Source organism: Cheilinus undulatus, linkage group 23, assembly GCF_018320785.1.
Source record: "Cheilinus undulatus linkage group 23, ASM1832078v1, whole genome shotgun sequence".
NCBI lineage: Eukaryota > Metazoa > Chordata > Actinopteri > Labriformes > Labridae > Cheilinus > Cheilinus undulatus.
In genome coordinates, this window is record NC_054887.1 from 21,171,143 (window position 1) to 21,190,691 (window position 19,549).

A 19,549-nucleotide genomic window follows, 5' to 3' on the forward strand; every position below is an offset into this window, starting at 1 on the left:
AGTTGACAGGCAGAGGGCGCCATTGCCTCATGTATGGCAGACTGTATGTTCTGAGGTTTGTTTTACAGTATGTACAGTATCTGCCTTGCTGAAACTGTGCTGAGAAAATGCAGTGGATTAAATGCTTACTATCTGTTTCTGTGATGCTTGTTAGAGTCTGTTTACACACCAGAAGTAGAATCACAGGCTTGAGCTGTGTTGATGAATTTTTAGGTGCATTTCCACCATGTCAAAGGGGGAAGAAATAGCCATTTTTAAGGGGGATTTGATCAAATTTTCACTCAGCATTTGCTCTGACTGTTGCATTATCTTTATTCCACTGATTAGATGAATCTGAGCAGAATACATTCTTGTACGTTGCACATGACTCCCCTCCAGGTTTGTCCTTTTGCCAGTGGAGTGACCTTCTGAGTTCCCGTCAACACAAAGCTCTTCCTTATTCTCTGTAAATGAAAAACCTTCACGGTGCTCCTCCTCTGATCTCATCTGATCTCCATGCACGACATCGCTCTGATATTTCACATCCCCCAGTGTGTTTACATAAGGCTTTGTTTGGCAGCAGGCCCTTTACATATACATGCGCTCATGCATCTTGCATTTGGAGTTGTTATTGTTTGTCTGCGTGCAGTTAGATGTGGCTGCGATGCTTTTTAAGTGCTGTATTCGTGTGGGCTGAACCTCCTCTGAGCTGCCGTGTTTGCTGCACTGAGAGAGATGAGGTGTGGGAGTGAATCGTCTCCAACTCTCCTTATATAAGACACGCTATATGATGCATTATGTATGAACGTAGTGCATCTCCTAAACCTCAGCTGATGAGACATGGGAGACATGGGAGACGTGGGAGCCCAGAGGCAGAGCTGTACAAACACAGGAGGACTACAAGGATAATGGGCTCTCACGAAACAAGTGTGGGGGCATGTTTTATTTTGTTCCTTTAAGTTAAGTTTTATTCCCTCTTTCACTACGCATAGAAATAACTCAAGCATGAAAACAACCTCAATTTCAAAAAAGCTGGGACGCTCTATAAAATGTCAACACCTGTCTTGGACTTGCATCCCTCAAATCTACCATCCAATCTTTTTATTTTTGACATTTGGGCGTGTTATCAACATGAGCTCTGTTTTATTTTGGACTTTTATTCTCTGGTTGCTCTTTAGTGTTGGAACAAAATAGGTTTCAGAATTAAAATGAATCAATATCCAATCAGAATCAAATTTATTTAGACAATCCGTGGCAATACCCAGCCCTATTATCAACAAAGTTGGCTGCACTATCCCCAAATGCAAGTTAAAGCTGTATCATGCAAAGGAGTCAATCCAAAAACACTGCTGGAAAACTGTTCTGTGGTCAGTCGAATAAAAAAAAGTGACATTCTCACCAATAGAAAACAAAACAAATCTTTCCATTAGGAATTGAAATAAACATTAAAAAGACAACGTGGTGTGTAAATGTAATCACTTCATCTTGCACCTACCCTGCAGCAGTTTCAAGCATTCAAAATAGACCAAGGCAAAATGGAAAACTGTTCTGTGGTCAAACAAATCAAAATTTGACACTCACATGAAACTGCAAAAGGTACACAAGAGATACTAAGGAGAGAGTTAGCACTAGAGGAGGTTGGGGTGGGGCAAGACTAGGGCGAGGGGGCTTGATTTGGGCTAGCACTCACTCTCACTAAGGCCCCGTCCACACGGAGACGAAGTCAAGAGTATTCACAAATGTTTTTTGTCGTATCAGCGTTTCATCCACACGGAGACGGCGTTTTGGGTGACTGTAAACGATACTTTTTGAAAACGGGTCCCACAGTGCACAAATCCGTAAACGACTACCGTTTCGTGTGGACGGCCAATCGCATCTTTTTTGAAATGATTACATCACACATGGCGTAGCTCTCTTGGAGGATTACAGGGCTGTGTTCGTGCTGCAGAAGCTGCTGAGCTTGTTATGGCTTTTACAGCAAAATCTGATGCTCCTTTACCACCACCTTGAAACGCATAAACCATATGTTCTTAAATCCAACGTGGAGAACAACGAGAAGGGCAACTAGAAGAAAGTTTGTGTCAGTTTTCTGGGATGTTCTTCTTCTCTTTTGGTGCATTTCTGTGGCAGCAATACAGCGCCACGTACAGGCTTGGCATATGCACTACAGCATTTTCAGTCTTTTTCAGTGGTTCCGTGCTTACGCGGATATTTCCTGAAATGATCGCGTCTTTAGGGAAAACTTTTTTCAAAACAAAACGGCAATATATCGTTTTCGTCTCCGTGTGGACAGGGCTTACACTATACCTCCCCCTACTACCTATCTTGGCACAACTCATTATTACAACAAGACTGCTATTCCTTTCACCAACACATGAAACAAAGGGAACAAAAGGTACACAAGAGACAGGACTGTTGAGCAGCTAGAATCCTACATCAGACAAAAAGAGGCAACATTCCTCTCCCAAAACTCCAGCAATTGGTCTCCTCTCTTCCCAGACATTTACAGACTGTTGTTAAAAGATGAGGGGATGCTGCACAATGGTTAATGCCAGTTTCACCATCTGATATTTTGTTTGTGTTCTACTGTGGATAAAACATGGTCTTATGAGATTTGCAAAACATGGCATTTTTAAAAACATTTTACAGAGCGCCCCAACTTTTTTGGAATTGTGGTTGTAAATAAACAAACATTATTGCAACCATTACTAACCACACATAGAAGCTGCACTGTACTTCAACTTAATATCAAACTCTTGCAGGCCTTTGCACCCAAAGGTTTCAGCTTTAGCAAACCAGAGTAAATGAGCAATGATCAGGAGCACTCTGTACTCTCAGATGAGTATTTTTGCAGTGCCGTTTAAGGCCAGCAGAGGCAGCACTGAGCCCTGTGCTGCATCTTCACTCCAGTTACTGAGAGAGGAGGAATTCTTGCAGTTTCTCATGATGTTGCACAAGCTTTAAAGGTTTAATCCACACAAGCAAAGGTTGACTTGTCATACTGAGTACTGTAGACAATTTTATGAAATGTTCAGTGGCGGTGCAGGGGGATTTGTCAGGTGTGAAATACATTTTTTGGTGCCAACCTTTGAAAAGCTTAAGAAAACTTCTCACTTCAGACATCCTGCTCACCTCTCTAAGCTGACGTGCCCTTTAAATAACCAAAATTATTTCATGAGGGTTTTTGTCTTCAACTCAGAAGTGACGAGGAGCGCCTTAAAAGGGCAGCAAGGGTTCAACATGTGACAATTTGATGTTGCATTATGGGACTTTTAAGATCTTTGTGGATTTAAAGGACTTAACCCACACTTAAAACAAAAAAAATCAAGTACGTTTATTTCTTAGATGCATTTTTGTTGCTCATTGTAGACACACAACAAAACTGAGGCAGAAACTGAACAGCTTAAGAGCAAATGCTTTCTCCTTAGCTTGTTTGAAAACTCCACATTAGTAACACATACACTCCTGATCAAAATCTTAAGACCAGTTGAAAAAATTGCAAGTATTTACATTTTGCAATGTTGGATCTTAATAAGGTTCTAAGTAGAGCTTCAAAATGCAAAAAAAAAAAAAAAGAAAAAGAAAAAAGAAATGGGAGTGAGACAAAAAAAATTTGAGCAAGCAATTTATTGAAAACAACAATTAACCTGAAATAGACTTAGAAACTTCATAACATCCAACAGTGCAAAATGCAAATTCTTGCAATTTTTCAACTGGTCTTAAAATTTTGATCAGGCGTGTACGTGAAACGGGTCTTCTGCTCTCACCATAAACAGTTTTTGTGAGCTCCAGTATTGTCTGTTTGCTGTGACCAGCCCATAATCTGTCTCTTATCTGATACTGAACCCAAGGCAGAGCCCAGCCCTCTTGTTTACGCCTGACTCAGCACATTAACCCCTGACTCCCACTGACTCTTCCCACAAGTGTCTCTTTCAGGTTTCTACAACCCCCACACTGTAATCAAGTCAGGTTTATGAATAAAGGAGAAGCTCTATCACAAATACAAACAATGGCCTCTGTGGGCTTTACACTCTTTACAGTGTAGGATAGCTCTGGATACAGAGACCACAGCTCTTTTAGAGGCTCGTCTAAAGACTGTGTTTATATCAGATATACACTGTAGTAATAGCTGTAGGTTTGTGTAGGCCTGAATCTGTAGGCCTTTATTTTTAGCCTGTACATTGCCTCAAAAATGAAACTATGCGATGAAACAGCAATGCAGGCTACATGCCCTGTGATTGGTCTGCTGGGTAGCACTTGGGTCACTGTATTAAAAGACATTGGAGCATCCTATTAGTGTTACATTGTAAAGGAGGGATGCACAAGACAACTAGCTAAAAGACTAAGCTACAGCACTCAAAAGCAAACCACCAAAACATATGTTGCTACCTTTTAAAGTTTTGTCTATGCAAGGAGCTCATATTGACAGTCCTATGTTGGCACATTCATCTCACTAAAATGTGTTGCATACCCATTTGTTCTTGTCTTTGTGCATTTGCTTGCATAACCTTCTGACTAGCTTGCTAGCTAGTCACTTGCTAGCTATTAGCCTTGGCAGCTCCTACATGTCAACTTTAACATTAATTTGCAGCGTATCAGTACCACTCTTGATGTTTTTGATTCTTTACTAGGCTATACAACTTCCCATGTCATAACCATGAATCATAAGTTCCATTTGAAGGCAGCTGGAGTTAGCAAAGTTGTGTTACTAGTGATTGATAAGTGGCTAAGTAGTAATTAGCCTACAGGTAGACTGGGAAAGAAGTAATCGTCAGCCAATGGCAAAACGTGTTAATATTCCCATTGTCCTCTTCTTTGTGCATTGGTTTGCGTTGCCCCCTGGCTAGCTTGCTCGCTATCCACTGGATTGCTTCTCACTGGTAATAGTTAAAATGCTACTGTATCATTTTAGAATGTCATCAGCACAGTTTGAAGACCCACAGAGTTAGCAAAGTTTCATTACTGGTGATTGACAAGAGGCTAAAGTAGCATATTAAGATGGAAATTTAAAGCTTAAGCCTGATTTTTGCTTCTGAGTCACGTCGACAGCGTAGCTACGTGTAGCCCTCTGCATCAACACGGACCCCTACGCTGTAGCCTGTCACGCACCTCCAAAAAAATCCTAACCACATGTCGCGGCGACATGGACTGCAAGGGCTGTGATTGGTCCGCTAAAAACCTCATTTCCCTCAGTGGACAAACCAGCGTGACCACCTCCGCAAACGTCTTCCCTGTCGCCTGCGCTTCAACATTTGCAACAAAAGAATTTGTTAGTCGATATCAGTGAGCTCCAACTCCAAACACACACGCTCCACCTCGGTCACCGTTGTTTACTGTGACCGGCAGATAAACAAGGGTTCAGATGTGACCCCTCTGAAATCAAACACACACACACAGCCACACCCCTCTAGCGGCATGGCGGTGAATTGCAGAGCGATGCGTTCTCCTCGTTGCAGAACTTCGAATGGTCAACGACAGCGATTCAGAAGCATAAATCAGGCTTTAGGGTAAAACTGTTAATATTCCCAGCTAGCTTGCTAATTGCTAACTACCCACTGGCTAGCTGTTAGCCTGGTTGGGTTCTAGATACCAACTATAAAATAATTTGTTGTTTCCCACTAGTGATAACTATTAATACCCAACTAAATTAATCCCTAAGTCCTGAAGGCAGAGGGTATTAGTGGAATTGCATTACTAGCTCCTCCAACCATGCTTTGCTTTAACTTTAATAATATAGCTATGCTAGCTAGTTAACATTACCACGTAAGCTTAAATAGCTACATTGGCTTTATCACCAAGGTAACATTTATTGCAAATGTAACTAAGGCATGTGTAGCTAAAGCTAATATAGCATCACATTGATGTAGTTTAAGCTTATGTAGCTAATGTAGATTCATTAGCTTTAGCATTAGCTAAGTTATCTGGGTTAGAGTATTTACATGGACAAGGACTATTTTGTCAACTTTATCATTAACTTTGTTATCCTAACCCTTACTGTAACCCTTACTCTAACCAGAAATTAAATCTGCTTTTATTTTGAAAGTTTTCTTGTGTATTTCTGTCCTGATAGAGGTGGCTTCCCATATTATTAGTCTGCAAGTGGGGGCGTCTGAGAGCTGCAGTCTGCAGCCAGACTGTCCTGCTCTAATTTGCTGCCTCCTCCAGCTAGTTGTTAGCATTTGCATTTTTTAAGCCCTTTCTAACAAATGAAAAGTATCACATGATACTGATTTATCATAGAAAGACCCAAGAAATAGATACGCAAAGACTAAAATTATTTTAAAAAGTGAATTAAAGTAGGAGAGTGTGTAGAGGACAACAGAAAATATCATCTACTGTAGTTCACTGGAAGCAGAGTCACGTCATCAAGGCAGAGGAACTAAATCACCTTCCCCACTCTAAATCACAGAAATGACCTCACTGCCCTCGCTTTCCGCCCCACCTACAATCCTTTAATTGCCTCTTTAAGAGACACAACACCCCCACACAGATCAGACAGCTGTGTTTACGCTTTGCGGGTCTGTGGGAACTTCCTGCTGACTTCAGCAGACACAAAAGCCCCACGCAGGCCCCAGACGCTAATCGATATCTGTTCATATGGATCTGTTCACACAATATATCTGTTTCTACACAATCACAAACTTTACACTTGACTTCATAATTAGCACAAAGTATCGACTGAACACAGTTTCTTTTTCTGTTTTGACGTTTTTCATCTATTTATATTTCCTACAGGACTTTTTTTTCCAGGTAAAACTAATCAGGTTTTCACTCCATGACATGCAAACTCTGAAACACCACTGACCTTTTTACCCTCACTAATGGCTGACACAGCTCGTACACAAACATACACATGCTCCCTGTTGGAAACAAAGGTCTCATTCATGGCCGCCATTCTGACTTTCTGCTGCCTCGAGCTCTGGGTTGGGAAGTCCAGGCGGATCAGATCACTGCGGGTGGAAAATAGACACATCCTGGTTTTTGACACACATCCAACTGGACCGGTGGAAAGTTCAGACCTGTGTGAGAAATACATCACTGAAGTTTGAACGCGACTATCCAGAAGATTACTTGTCAATTTGCCATGCGTCAGTCCCAATGATTGCAAAACTGCAAATATTTTCTACCCACTGTGTTTTTTTAGAGCAAAATTTAGGAAAAGAGGTCACAATGTTCAGCTAGAGAAACCAGATCATTGATGTTTCTAGTCCAGTAGACAAATCTGATTCCTGAAAGCAAAACACAAATTTGGCTGAATTTATTGAGCACACATGGAAAGTAAGGGCTGTAATAATCATGCTGCCCAAACAGTCAACATTTTCAGTAACTGTTAAAGAAATCAGCATCATTAATCATCATCAACAACAACAAAAACAAAACACTAATACAACTACAGGGTATTTCTTTGTCCACTGGTGTCTTTCCACCGTTGAAAGTTTTAAAAGGCACCAAAATAATCTATCCATACCATGGTAATTTCTGGTTCTGTGCTGTTTGGATACCAAATGTACTGCCTGACCCTAAAGGACAGAGCTAGACTCACTGCAATCTGGAAATTGGTTAAAAGAATCACATGCCCTTGTGTGTAATGGGACGTAGCCCTAAGCAGCTGGACAAGAGAGATCACAAGATCACGTGAGACTTACAAATTCACACGAGAATTGCAAGATCACTGAATAACAGCTGGGTCCAACATAACAAAAACTTTTCTCTCTTTTCCAAGACGTTGTGCCTTCTCTATGACCCTCTGAGCAACTGAGACTTATTGTTGCTAAATTGACGACTATTACAGTCAAGTGCCATTGCATTGTGTTGGATTTTGAAACCAACTAAGCCGTTGACCCTCTTTTTGATTTTCCGTGGTCTTCTGCTCCATGGCTGAGTTGCTGTTGTTCCTAAATGCTTCCACTTTCTAATATCACTTACAGTCAAGTGGTGGTTCTGGCACGTGAATATGAGCACTGATTGCCCTAGGCCAGGGGTAGGGAACCTTTTTGGTTGAAAGAGCCATTTTTGCCGGAACCCCCTTCCAGAAAATCTTTGAAGAGCCACAAAACACACTCGAACCTTCCGATGAAGGTGACACAGTCAATTAGCCTAAGTCTTCGTCTATTGACATAACTGATTGTGCAAAGGTATGCGGCCATCCACTGATGTTTTATCACACTGATAACTTTCCACTGAGTAGTTATTTTATTCTTACTTTGCATTTCGATCATAATTTTCATTTTGATGCATTTATGGATTTAGAACTACAATAGAAATGACTGTGTACATATTTTTATTATCAGCAAGGGATTTTTTTGTCCTTAATGATACTGATATAATCATTATCATTTTATTTATTTAACCAGATAAGACCCATAGAGATCTCTTTGACAAGGATGACCTGGCCAAGAGGTCAGCAGCACACACATGAATACATAATCAAAAGACGGTTAAGAAACAATAAGTGAAAATGAACAATAATTAAGAAATTAGAGCTACAATCACGAATCACAATAACAATTTAAAAGCACAAGCACTGTTCCATGGACTCACGTTATCTCTCATTTAAAATAGAGTGAAAGTTTTCCAGTGAGATGAGTCCGGACAATTTCAAATCAGTCAGAGTATTCCAAGCTGAGGGGGCAGCAAAACTGAACGCTCTTTTCCCCTGTTCAGTCCTGACACAAGGAACATGATTAAGTAATCATAATCATTACTTCTTTATTCATCAAAACACACAACTTACACCTGCTGTCAGACAGAATTAATACAGGATATTGTAGTAGCCCACTGTTCGCCTATGGATGGAACCTTCTCCACTTCATCTCTTCTCTCTATGCTGCTGTCTGCCTGTCTACATCACATTCAGGTGTGCAGTAGAAAAGACAGTTTTGGCCTGATCAACAATAGTATCCATGATCACTGGGTCACAGACTTCATCAACAATACAGTCAGGATGACAAACCGGAGCAATCATGATAATCACTCCAAATATCCATGAGAGTAGAATCGGCTGTTTACAGCCTATTTCCCTCTCTGTGAGTGACACATGTCAGCACCGTGGACAGCACCACATTAATACACGTGACGTTTTCTGCTCAAACATCAACAATCTGATCTTTTACAATACAAATCCACACTCGTACACAACCTTGCATTCATTGAACGGCAAAGATATTTATATAATCAACAAATGTATCAATCTTCTGAATGATAATTTCAACTTCACAACAGCAGAGTAAAAAATAACGATAAAACGTGAGCTTACCTGTTTATTTTGCTCAAACAGCCCTCTATTGATCCCTTGGCCTCCTTTCTCTCTTTCTTTACCAGACTGATGCTGTTAAGTGTGAACTTATCTCAGTTTTTCACGCTGTTATTAACGTTATCAATGTTCACATTCTCTGCTGACACTACTTTAGTCCTCTTAGGGTCCGACGGATGCACCGGCTTAGTCTGAAACTTATTAAAGTTGATCATTGTTTTCACATACCGACCTTCCCTCTTGCTGTGCTAAACCAGATCTCAGAAATTCAAAACTTAACTTGCGTGATGAGCAAAACTCCTGCTTCAGGTGTCATTTGTGAGAAGACCGCGTCCTGACCTTTGTTCCCAAGACAGGAAATCTTCAATATATGACGCATATTAAGTTGATAAAATAGGCCTATTTGTAAAAAATAAAATCAGAAGTGAATGAAAGAGCTACATTTTTTTGAATAAAATAAACAAAACTATCACTATATAGCATTACCAAAAATATTCATCTAATAAAAAAAAAAAAAAAAAAGTCCTTTATTTCAAATTTGGCACAGCTGCAGAGAGCCACTTGGGAGGGGCAAAAGAGCCGCATGCAGCTCTGGAGCCACGGGTTCCCGACCCCCACCCTAGGCACGCAGACTCACTGCTGATGCATGACTCCGTGTTGTGCTATATTTCTTAAATTAACAATAAAAAAAGTTAAAATAAGAAGTTTTTTTTTTTTTAATTTTGCCAAGTTCTTATAATCTACTTGACTTTCTTTTTTTGTTTTTTTTGCACCTTTAGCACAGATTAAGTCCTCCTAAACTCTGATTGGTTGGTTCAGTCATGTTTTATTAGGAACAAGGAAGTGCTATTTTCTCCTACTTTCATTTAACACAGATAAATGTGTGAACCAAGACAGGGGAAATGTATTTATTTATTTATTTACGGGTCTAAATTATTCCAGGTACAAAGGTGGTGAAAGGGCATTTGTTTTCCCACCTAACTCACCTCCCCTCGTTTGTGTACACAGCATATAAAAGCTGTCTGGGAGAACTCAGCGTACGTGAGCATGAGCTCTTCTTCATTCATTATGCAACAGTCAGTCTACAGTCCAGACAACACTCTCCTCCACTTTCCCTGATTGAGCACTTTCACTCTGGAAGCTGTGAATCCTTCCCACCGTTGCTTGAGGGCATCCTGAAGCTGCACTTCACTCTCTATTTACTATTTCGTTCGCATCACCAGAATAAAGTGGATTAAAAGTACTTTTATTTGGCAAGGAAAACGTGGTGGGTTTAGAGAAGAGCAGGTGAGAAAGGTACCCCAGCGTTGGCAGCCAGAGCCTGGAACACACTGTTTTTCAGCAACTCAGTACAGTCTTTCGCCATAAATAAAACCACCTCATAAATTTCACTGCATCAATTTGCATCCTGCGTGCCCCCCCTCCGCTTCACGACACACACTTCAGCACAGCGTGCCATAAAAGCTGATGCAGAACTATAAACAGCAGTACTCCCAACTGCTTGAATGTCATTCCAATGAGTTCATGTCATCATGTCGGCGCGTTTCACTCAACTAATGCCTCTCTCTTGCACAACAGCAAATCATAATGCAACCTTTGTAGAGCCCTATTGGTTTTCTTCAAGATTCAAGCCATTTTAAAATTTCATTTAGAACCCCAATTCCAAAAACATTGGGGCACTTTCTAAAATTTGGCCGATGGTCTTTAGGTGAGAATTAGAATATAATGACCCATCCTGATGGGATTTTATCAGTGAAAATGGCTAGAACTGATTTTAACTTGGCTAAATTGTGGCATTTGTTGGAGATGTTTTATATGCTTTAATATTCAGTGACATCAAAAGTGCTTGCTTTTACTTTTCTCACTTGCATCTTGGTTATATTCCCATGATAACAGCCTTCTTTCTCTGTATGATAAGTGTGTTGATATCTCATGAATCATTAGCTCACCTACTATGAACACAGGAGCCCCAGAAGCTCCACAATACCATCCCTCTGTACCTATACCGTGCAATATTTACAGCCACATACCTTGAAAAACCTCTTTATAGATGTGTTTTGCATATTTTAAACAGAGGAATAGAGCAGAAAAATCATACAAAAATATGAATTTTTTAGCCTATTCCATGATCTACTGGCGCATTTCCATGAAGTAGTCTGGTTATGTTGAGTCCAGTCTTCCTTGCATTTCAACAACCATTTGGCTTTTTTTTATATCTATTAAACTACAAAAAGAGATTTGGTGTTATTCTTGCATTTTGTGTCTAATTGTAATGGGCTAGTCCTGTATTATGGTGAACTTTATAAACACATACTACTATGCTGAGAGCAGATAAAAATCCTCTAGAAATGCAAACAAACTTCCAAACATTCAGATCTTCCTGGAGTTACCCTGCTTGCTTTCAGAGCTGGATATAGGAGTAAACTTTGAAGTTTCTGCACCAGCAGCCTTGTGTGCAACCACAGAAACGTAATCATGTAGAAAATAAATGTGCAGGGGAGCCCCTCAGACAGGGTGGGGTCCTACAGGCCGGCCGGAGCTGGTTTGTGGTTTGGCTGTAGGCAACATGCTATATAATGTCCATATGTGGGGGTAAAAGATATTGTACCTCCATGAAGTAGCTATTTCTCTGCTTATATTCTCATTTTTTCATCACATTAGAGCACATTGCAAGTTTTATTCCTCTAAAATCTCAAGTGGTTAAATGAACAGCCTGTAAATCCCACCTCCACTGCTTAGTTCTTGTTTGAACTGAGAAGTAATTTCAATATAAATGCATTCCAAAAGGTGTGTTTCCTAAATGTTATTAATATTTTTGTTTCACAGACAACTTTTACATAATGCGGGAGAAAAGCTGTTGAATGAAGCCTTGAAGGTTTGAACTGAGAGTGATCCCAGAATGCTTTAGCTTGCAGTGTGAAGCAGTAAGGCCCTGTAAAAGGCTTTCTGAACAGTGCATCTTTACTCGAGGTGGAAATGTATAACAGGCAACACCATAACTGGAGTTGAAGTAAACAGTGAAGGGTGACAGGGGACGGCAGAGATTAATTGTGGATTCCCACTTCTCTATTTTCCTGTCTCTTTCATGACCTGTGGGTTTCTATTACCTCTCTCTGCATCTCCCTCTTCTCTCTCTCTGCATCTCCCTCTTCTCTCTCTCTGCATCTCCCTCTTCTCTCTCTCTGCATCTCCCTCTACTCTCTCTTTCTGCATCTCCCCTTTTTCTCTTTCTGCATCTCCCTCTTCTCTCTCTCTGCATCTCCCCTCTTTTTTCTTTCTGCATCTCCCTCTACTCTCTTTCTGCATTTCCCTCTACTCTCTCCTTGCATCTCCCCTTTCTCTCTCTCTGCATCTCCCTCTTCTCTCTTTCTGCATCTCCCTCTACTCTCTCTCTGCATCTCCCCTTTCTCTCTTTCTCCATCTCCCTCCTCTCTTTCTGCATCTCCCTCTTCTGTCTTCCTGCATCTCCCTCTACTCCCTTTCTGCATCTCCCTCTTCTCTCTTTCTGCATCTCCCTCTACTCTCTTTCTGCATCTCCCTCTACTCTCTTTCTGCATCTCCCTCTACTCTCTCTCTGCATCTCCCTCTACTCTCTTTCTGCATCCCCTTCTTTTCTCTTTCTCCATCTCCCTCTTCTCTCTGTCTGCATTTCCTTCCACTTTTTTTCTGCATTTCCCTTCCTCTCTTTTTCTTCATCTTCCTCTTCCCTATTTCTGCATTTCCCTCTTCTTTCTCTCCACACCCTCCTCTTCTCTCTTTCTGCATCTCCCTCTTCTTTTTCTCCACACCCTCCTCTTTTCTCTCTCTACATCCCCTTCTCTCTTCCTGCATCTCCCTCTACTCTCTTTCTCTGCACACCTTCATCTTCCCTCTTCCTACACCACCTTCTGCTATCTGTCTTTATCTTCCACTTTCCTCTTTCTGCATCTTCCTCTTCTGTTTTTGCTTTATGTTGTTTTCTTCTGAGCCAAAAATGAATTAATCTTGGGTCTAGACCTGCCATCACTTTAAAGTGTCGGGAGATAACTTTGGTTATGAATTGGCACCATTCTAATAAATGTAGACATTTCATTGGAAACATCTGACCTACTGTACTGATGAAACACTAGCCTGGTTACCTAACACTTATCTGTCTTGTGGTTTATGTAGGTTTCCACAGATTTTGAACCCATTTTGAACCTTGTACCATACAGATACAGTCAAGTTTCCCTCCACATCCATAGAAAAGCACTTTAGCTGTGTCCTTGTAAGATTGTGAAATCTCACTGTTCTGCGTAGTGTTCTTTCACACTAAAACTCCTGGAACAAAGTGCAGAAAATTGCACCTTGTGACCGTTTCTATCAGGTCTGTATCTTCAGAGACAATGTAAATCTCATATTTGAAAGGTTACATTATTCACATGACATACAGAGCTGAGAATCTAAGCGACCACTCGGGGGAGCATGATTCATCCTGATTAGTATGCTGAACAGATCTCCTCATACTGTAACTCAGCCTGGCTTCTTAGTGCAGCAATGCTTGTTATTATCTTCTAATCCCTTATTATAGTCCAAATGGGTGGAGGTGAAAGGATGTGATTATCATATACAGTCTTACAGTGACACACAGGGCTGTTTTGGACCTGTCTTGAGAAGCCTTACATCTCCTTTTGCCTCAGTTGAACAAGATGTACAGCTCTGTGATATGCTCTAGTTTATTATGTGTGCTGTGCATACAGGATGTTTAATGTGCTGTTACCTCCATGCTGGCTCTGAAAAACAAGCTTCTAACAGACAAACTGAAATGGTTTTCCTTGCAGGAACTGTTTTGACTGGACAGACCTCTGAGTAGGGAGCAGCCTGAACAAACAAAGTCCACTAATGGCAGCCATGTTGCTTTACCATTTGTGCGTGCATACTTTGAGACCGTGCCAAGCCAACTGTGTACGTCCAAGGTGACAGTATTTCACCCCCCCTACCCCCCGCCCTCTCCTGCTGTACAAACGCACGACTGTCTGCTGGGTGTTTTTGCTTCCATAAAAAGGATGCTCTAGTGTCGGCCTTACCTGCTCTTACACCTCGCCACATATGGCCCCAACACATACACAAGACGTGTTGCCTCACACTCCTGAGTGATTTTTAGTAAAAATAACTGCAGGCTGTTTCCAACCTTTAGGGCCTTTGAGTGTCAGTGGAGCAACACACCCCCACAGCCGGGAGGTGTTTTCATCACACAGGCTCAGGTGTGATGGCATACATGCAACAAAATGCACTCACAAATACATAAACAGAATCTTTGCTTTTTCTTGTTAGGTATCTTTGCAATAGATAGATCTACGGAGGCCAGCAAGGGCAAATGCACTGCAAAAGCAGGAATGATTTGACATGACTCCAAACTCACAGATGATGCAAATTCAAATTTATCTACAAAAGTCCAAAATAAAAACACCAGTGAAAGCATGTTGCAGACTAAATGATCAAATGTGCTGCAAAAAATCTTCAATGGCAATGAAATAAAATAAGCTAAAAGAATAAACAAAACCCTGTTAAGTTAATAGAACTCAGAGTATGAGAGGAAACTGATTCCCTAAAAAAGTCAAATTCAGTGAAGAAAAATAGTATTTGTTTAGATGCAAGTACCTAACCATTTAAAATTAAATCCACTTATTTTTACCTGTACATATACGTCAGTTTAACTTTACTTTTTTTGATTTGATGATTAGATTTGTACATTTTTTCCACCCAAGGGGTTCTGAATTGGTTGACTGAGTATAACAATGACAAGAAGGTGGACCCTGAACCATGAAATGTTCTATCAGTATGTTTAACACATGTCCATGCCCTATAAAGGTTTAGGGACTTGCCGGCCTGTAGCTACCACCTCGTTCTCCTGAAATGATGCTGATTGGTCAGGTCCTTTCTCCGACCTGGCACAATTGTGCCTGATGGATTTCCCTCATGACAGACATGGAATCTGGCCAATTCATCTGCTTTGCAAGATTACTTTAGTAGATGCTGTTTTGCATATAAAAATAGATACATAAATAAATACATACATGAGTAATCAAACGTAAAACCATGAATGGTAATACAAAAATACTGGATTGGATATTATTTTCATCACAGAATGACCCAAATCTAGTTACACTTACCGCCCCCTACAGGTCTGGAGTTTTGTTTTTATGACTGGATATACAGAAGTGTTCAGTTTTATTTATTAATGTATAGTAAGTGTGTTTTTTGACTTTGCACCATTTTATTGAGTTGCAACATGTTTGCTTAAGACATTTTTTAATGCTTTTTGCGTTGTTGTTTTATGTGCAGCATCCTTTTGTTTGTTTGCATTTGTTTCAGAACTTTGCATCATTTTTCAATTAAGGATAATTTTTTCTCTCATGGATGTCCTTTTGGCCATACAAGTATTTTTTACCTATGTTGCAACCCACCAGAAATACAGTCAAAAAAAGACCAAGTCAGGCTGGCGTTTTAACAAAAATAATGTGCATGTTTGAAAACTTTTGCAACACATTTAGCTTTTTATTAAAAGAAAAGAAAGTATAAATGAAGCTCGGCTTTAGTTCATGTAGGACACGGTAGCCATAAGCCCAACTGTGATCAGCTGACTGCCAGCTGATCCCAATTATCACCTCCCAGCTCCCACAGCCAATCACAGCTCTTCCTCTCAATGCAGCAGTCCCTTTAAATATGACGTACTTCTCACTAATCCCTGCTTGCATTAATGCTGATGCACCAAACTGCTGCTGTCAAAGCTTAACCTCCTCCACCCCAGCCTCCTCCTTCATAGCCCTAAGCTTGTTCCACCCTCATATTCAGATTCATGCTACTATGGATTAATTACTTTTGAATGAATTTTATTGTATATCTGCGCTGTTATTTGATTTTTGCATGTTGCTAGGTAAAACCTATCTCCATTTTTCATGGTTTTGATTTTTTGTTGATAAATAAGTACAATCCTTTTGCATCTGTCAGTACGTTTAAGACAGGTTAAACCAATAAAAAGTGTCAAAAAGATGCCAAAAATGTTTAAATAACATTTTCCTTCCCTGAAAAGTGGTGATTTTGGAGAAAGGAGGTTAAGGCCAGACGGCAGTGATAGGCATTCGAATTTAAACTCAGAATTTGCACTCATCCCTTTAACCATTGCATTGTATTTGCCACTTATGGCCATCGTAAAATCCTCTCATTTCCACTCACACAGGCATTGTTTTTAAAACAATGTTTGCATGGGATGACTCCCAACACTCAGGGTTGAAAGAGTTGTAAAAGTGCATCCTGCACAGCTGACCTACATTATATCTACCAGTCTATCTGCATGTATCTGTGCAGGATTTCCTGCAGCTGAACTTTTAATAAAGAGTAACTTTTAAAAACAACAGTATAAGTAAATACAGCTGACTTCTCTCTTATTCACATGTTGATGTTTTTGTATTGGAGGTCAATGAACCTTCAGAGGGTGGTGCACTCTCTGTCCTCAGGGCACCAATGAGAATCCAGTTCTACCTGCTGATAGGAGGGCAGGGGCGGGGCTTCAACGCTGTGCTCAGGCAAAACAACATCTTGCTGGCGTGTGTGTGACAGAATGTGTGTCAGAGGGTGTGGCAGCAGAGGAGGGGGGTCAACAGAAGTTAACAAGATTGTTAAGGTGATAGAGAAAATCATACTCTAGAGTTGGCTGATGACAAAAGTGGTTGCATATGTTCTCTGTGATGGTGTGATTGTGAGTCTGAGCTGCATGTTAAAGCCTGTTTTCAGCTTTAGTCTGCATGATTTGCCTTTGTGTACATTCAACATCACATACAGCGTGTGTGTTTCATTTCAGTTTGCATCTCTGATCTCTGGCCCTCTCCAGACAAACAACTAGCCGCGTTACACGAGCTGAGAGTGGAAATACAACACCATTTAGGCCCAGGGGAGTTGGCAGGATTTCAGGGATCCTCTACAGCAGCCTTAAAGCTTGTTATAACCACACTGCTGTAACATAAATGATCCCTCAACAGCTTTAGAATAGTTTCTTAAATTAGCAGGTAGTGATGGTAGTAATGAAATCTTCCCCGACACAATGGGACAACTTTTTAAGTTCCTGATCATCAGTTGACAATAACCGCCATCAGTTATCGTTGGCATCAGTTATCGTTGGCATCAGTTATCGTTGGCAGCATTTCATAAACAACACAATGACAAACTCTTCTAGATTGTTTGGATTGTTTGTTTGGATTATAGGAGGAAATGTAACACGCATCTTCTGTTATCAGCCATGTGAGAGCGCTCTCTCATTATTTCATTGCAGCCATGTTTATGCCGTGCTATGATGTGATTAAGATGAAGCAGAAGGCAGCTAGCTTCCACTGTCAGTCCTGATTGATTGCAGTTTGACCAAAGTGTCATGTGACAGGCGAATTTTCAATGTTGAACTAAACCACTTGTAAAGTAATAAACTCCACAGCTAAGACATGATGTTAACAAATGTTAGGATGCCAGAAAATAAAGGAAAAAGGAACTGAAACAACTTTAGGGGGGAACGTATGTTTCAAACTGGCTAAGTGGGTTAAAGGTGGCAAAACAAGTAAAAGGTGGCAAAGATTAGCAAAAAAAAAAGTGGTGAAAAGAGGATAAACACGGCAGAAAATGGTATACAAGGGGCAAAATCGGCAGAAAAGTGGTTGAAAGGGTGAAAAGTGGTTAAAAGTGGCATAAATTCTTTTAAAATAGCACAATTTGGCAACAAAGGTGATCTGAAAGGGCAGACATGGTCAAAAAAGTTGCAAAATGGGTTGCAAAAATTAAAAAAAAGCAGGCCACAAAGGTTTAAAAATTGTATAAAGTGGCATAAATGGGTTAAAAGTGGCAAAAATTTGCTAAAGAATTGGAAAAAGGGTGTTTAACAAAGCAAAAATTGGTAGTACTATGCAAAAAGGGGCAAAAATTGGTGGAAAATGGTGAAAAGGGGTTAAAAAGTGGCAAATTCTGATTAAAAGTGGCAAACATGGCCAATAGGCAGTAAAATTTGGCTAAAGAAATCCAAAGAGTGGCTAAAAGGGTTGTAAAACTGTGAAAAAGTTTTTGGAATATCCACTTGTGGGACTTGTCAAGGAATATCTTACTTTAAAAGCTGGTTAAAGTGTCAAAAATAGGTTACTAAAATTATAAAGAGCCAAAATGGATGATAAATGATAAAAAAGCAGTTACAAAGTTGTAAAAATGGGTTAAATGTCTAAAAAAAAATGTGAAAGAAGTAGTTTAAGGGGTTAATGGGGACAAAAAAGTTGCAAAAACAGGTAAGAAAGAGGATACATAGTGGCAAAAAATGGTAAGAAGTTGCAAATATTACGAGAAAGTGGCAAAATTGGGCTATAAATGCAAAGTGGCTGGAAAATGGTGAAAAGCGGTCAAAAAGTGGAAAAAATGATAAGACATGGCAAATATGGCAGACAGTGGCAAAAACATGTGAAAAGTGTCAGACATAGGCTGATGAGTCAGAAATGGGATAATGTGGCAAAAAAATGTTACAAGATTTCAAAAAAGGGGCATATAGGTGAAAAAAATCTGTGACAAGTGTCAAGAAAAGTTACAACAATGACCAGATAAAGTAGTAAAAAGGGGTTAAAATGTGGTGAAATGGGTTCACAGTGGAAAAAAGGGCTATAAGCAGAAAAAGTGGAAAAATGAGTGGAAAAAGTTATGAAACATCAGTTCAATGAGACAGTGACAGTGTCCATGATACGCCATCCTGCACATGTTCTTGAGGTGCTGCATTCACAAGCATGGATGAACATGTGCAGGATGGCGTATCGCTCACTGATCTTGACCTTTGACCTCCAAAAGCCCGTTGATTCTTGTGTCAGAGTGGATATTTGTGGACCCTAGTATGGCTTGTGGCCCATTTGGTCACTCCTGCACCACACCTCCAAGGCTGTCAAAGAAACTGTTCATCTTGTTCTCTAATTCAATGAACAGCAATTTCATTACTGGGGCAACAACATGGACGGATGATGACCGTTTCTCTGCTCTCTCTCTTTTTCTCTCGTGCTATTAGCAGCCCCACACAAGCCTCTCTTTCTTGTGGCTGTACTTGTTTTTGTGAGCCACAGAATCAACTCATCTCGACTCCATTTGCCTTTATTACATGGCCTCAATATCACGCCTATCATTTTCACAGCCAGTTAAATCCCTCTCTCTCGCCTTTTTTCGCTCTCTCTCTCTCTCTCCCTCCTCCAGTAATCTGCGTCAGTTTGCTGATAATTATAGACTGCTGGAAGTGATGTGGCTGGCTGTGAGCGCTGCCTCTTGGGGAAGGGAAAGAAAAGCAGGAAAAACAAG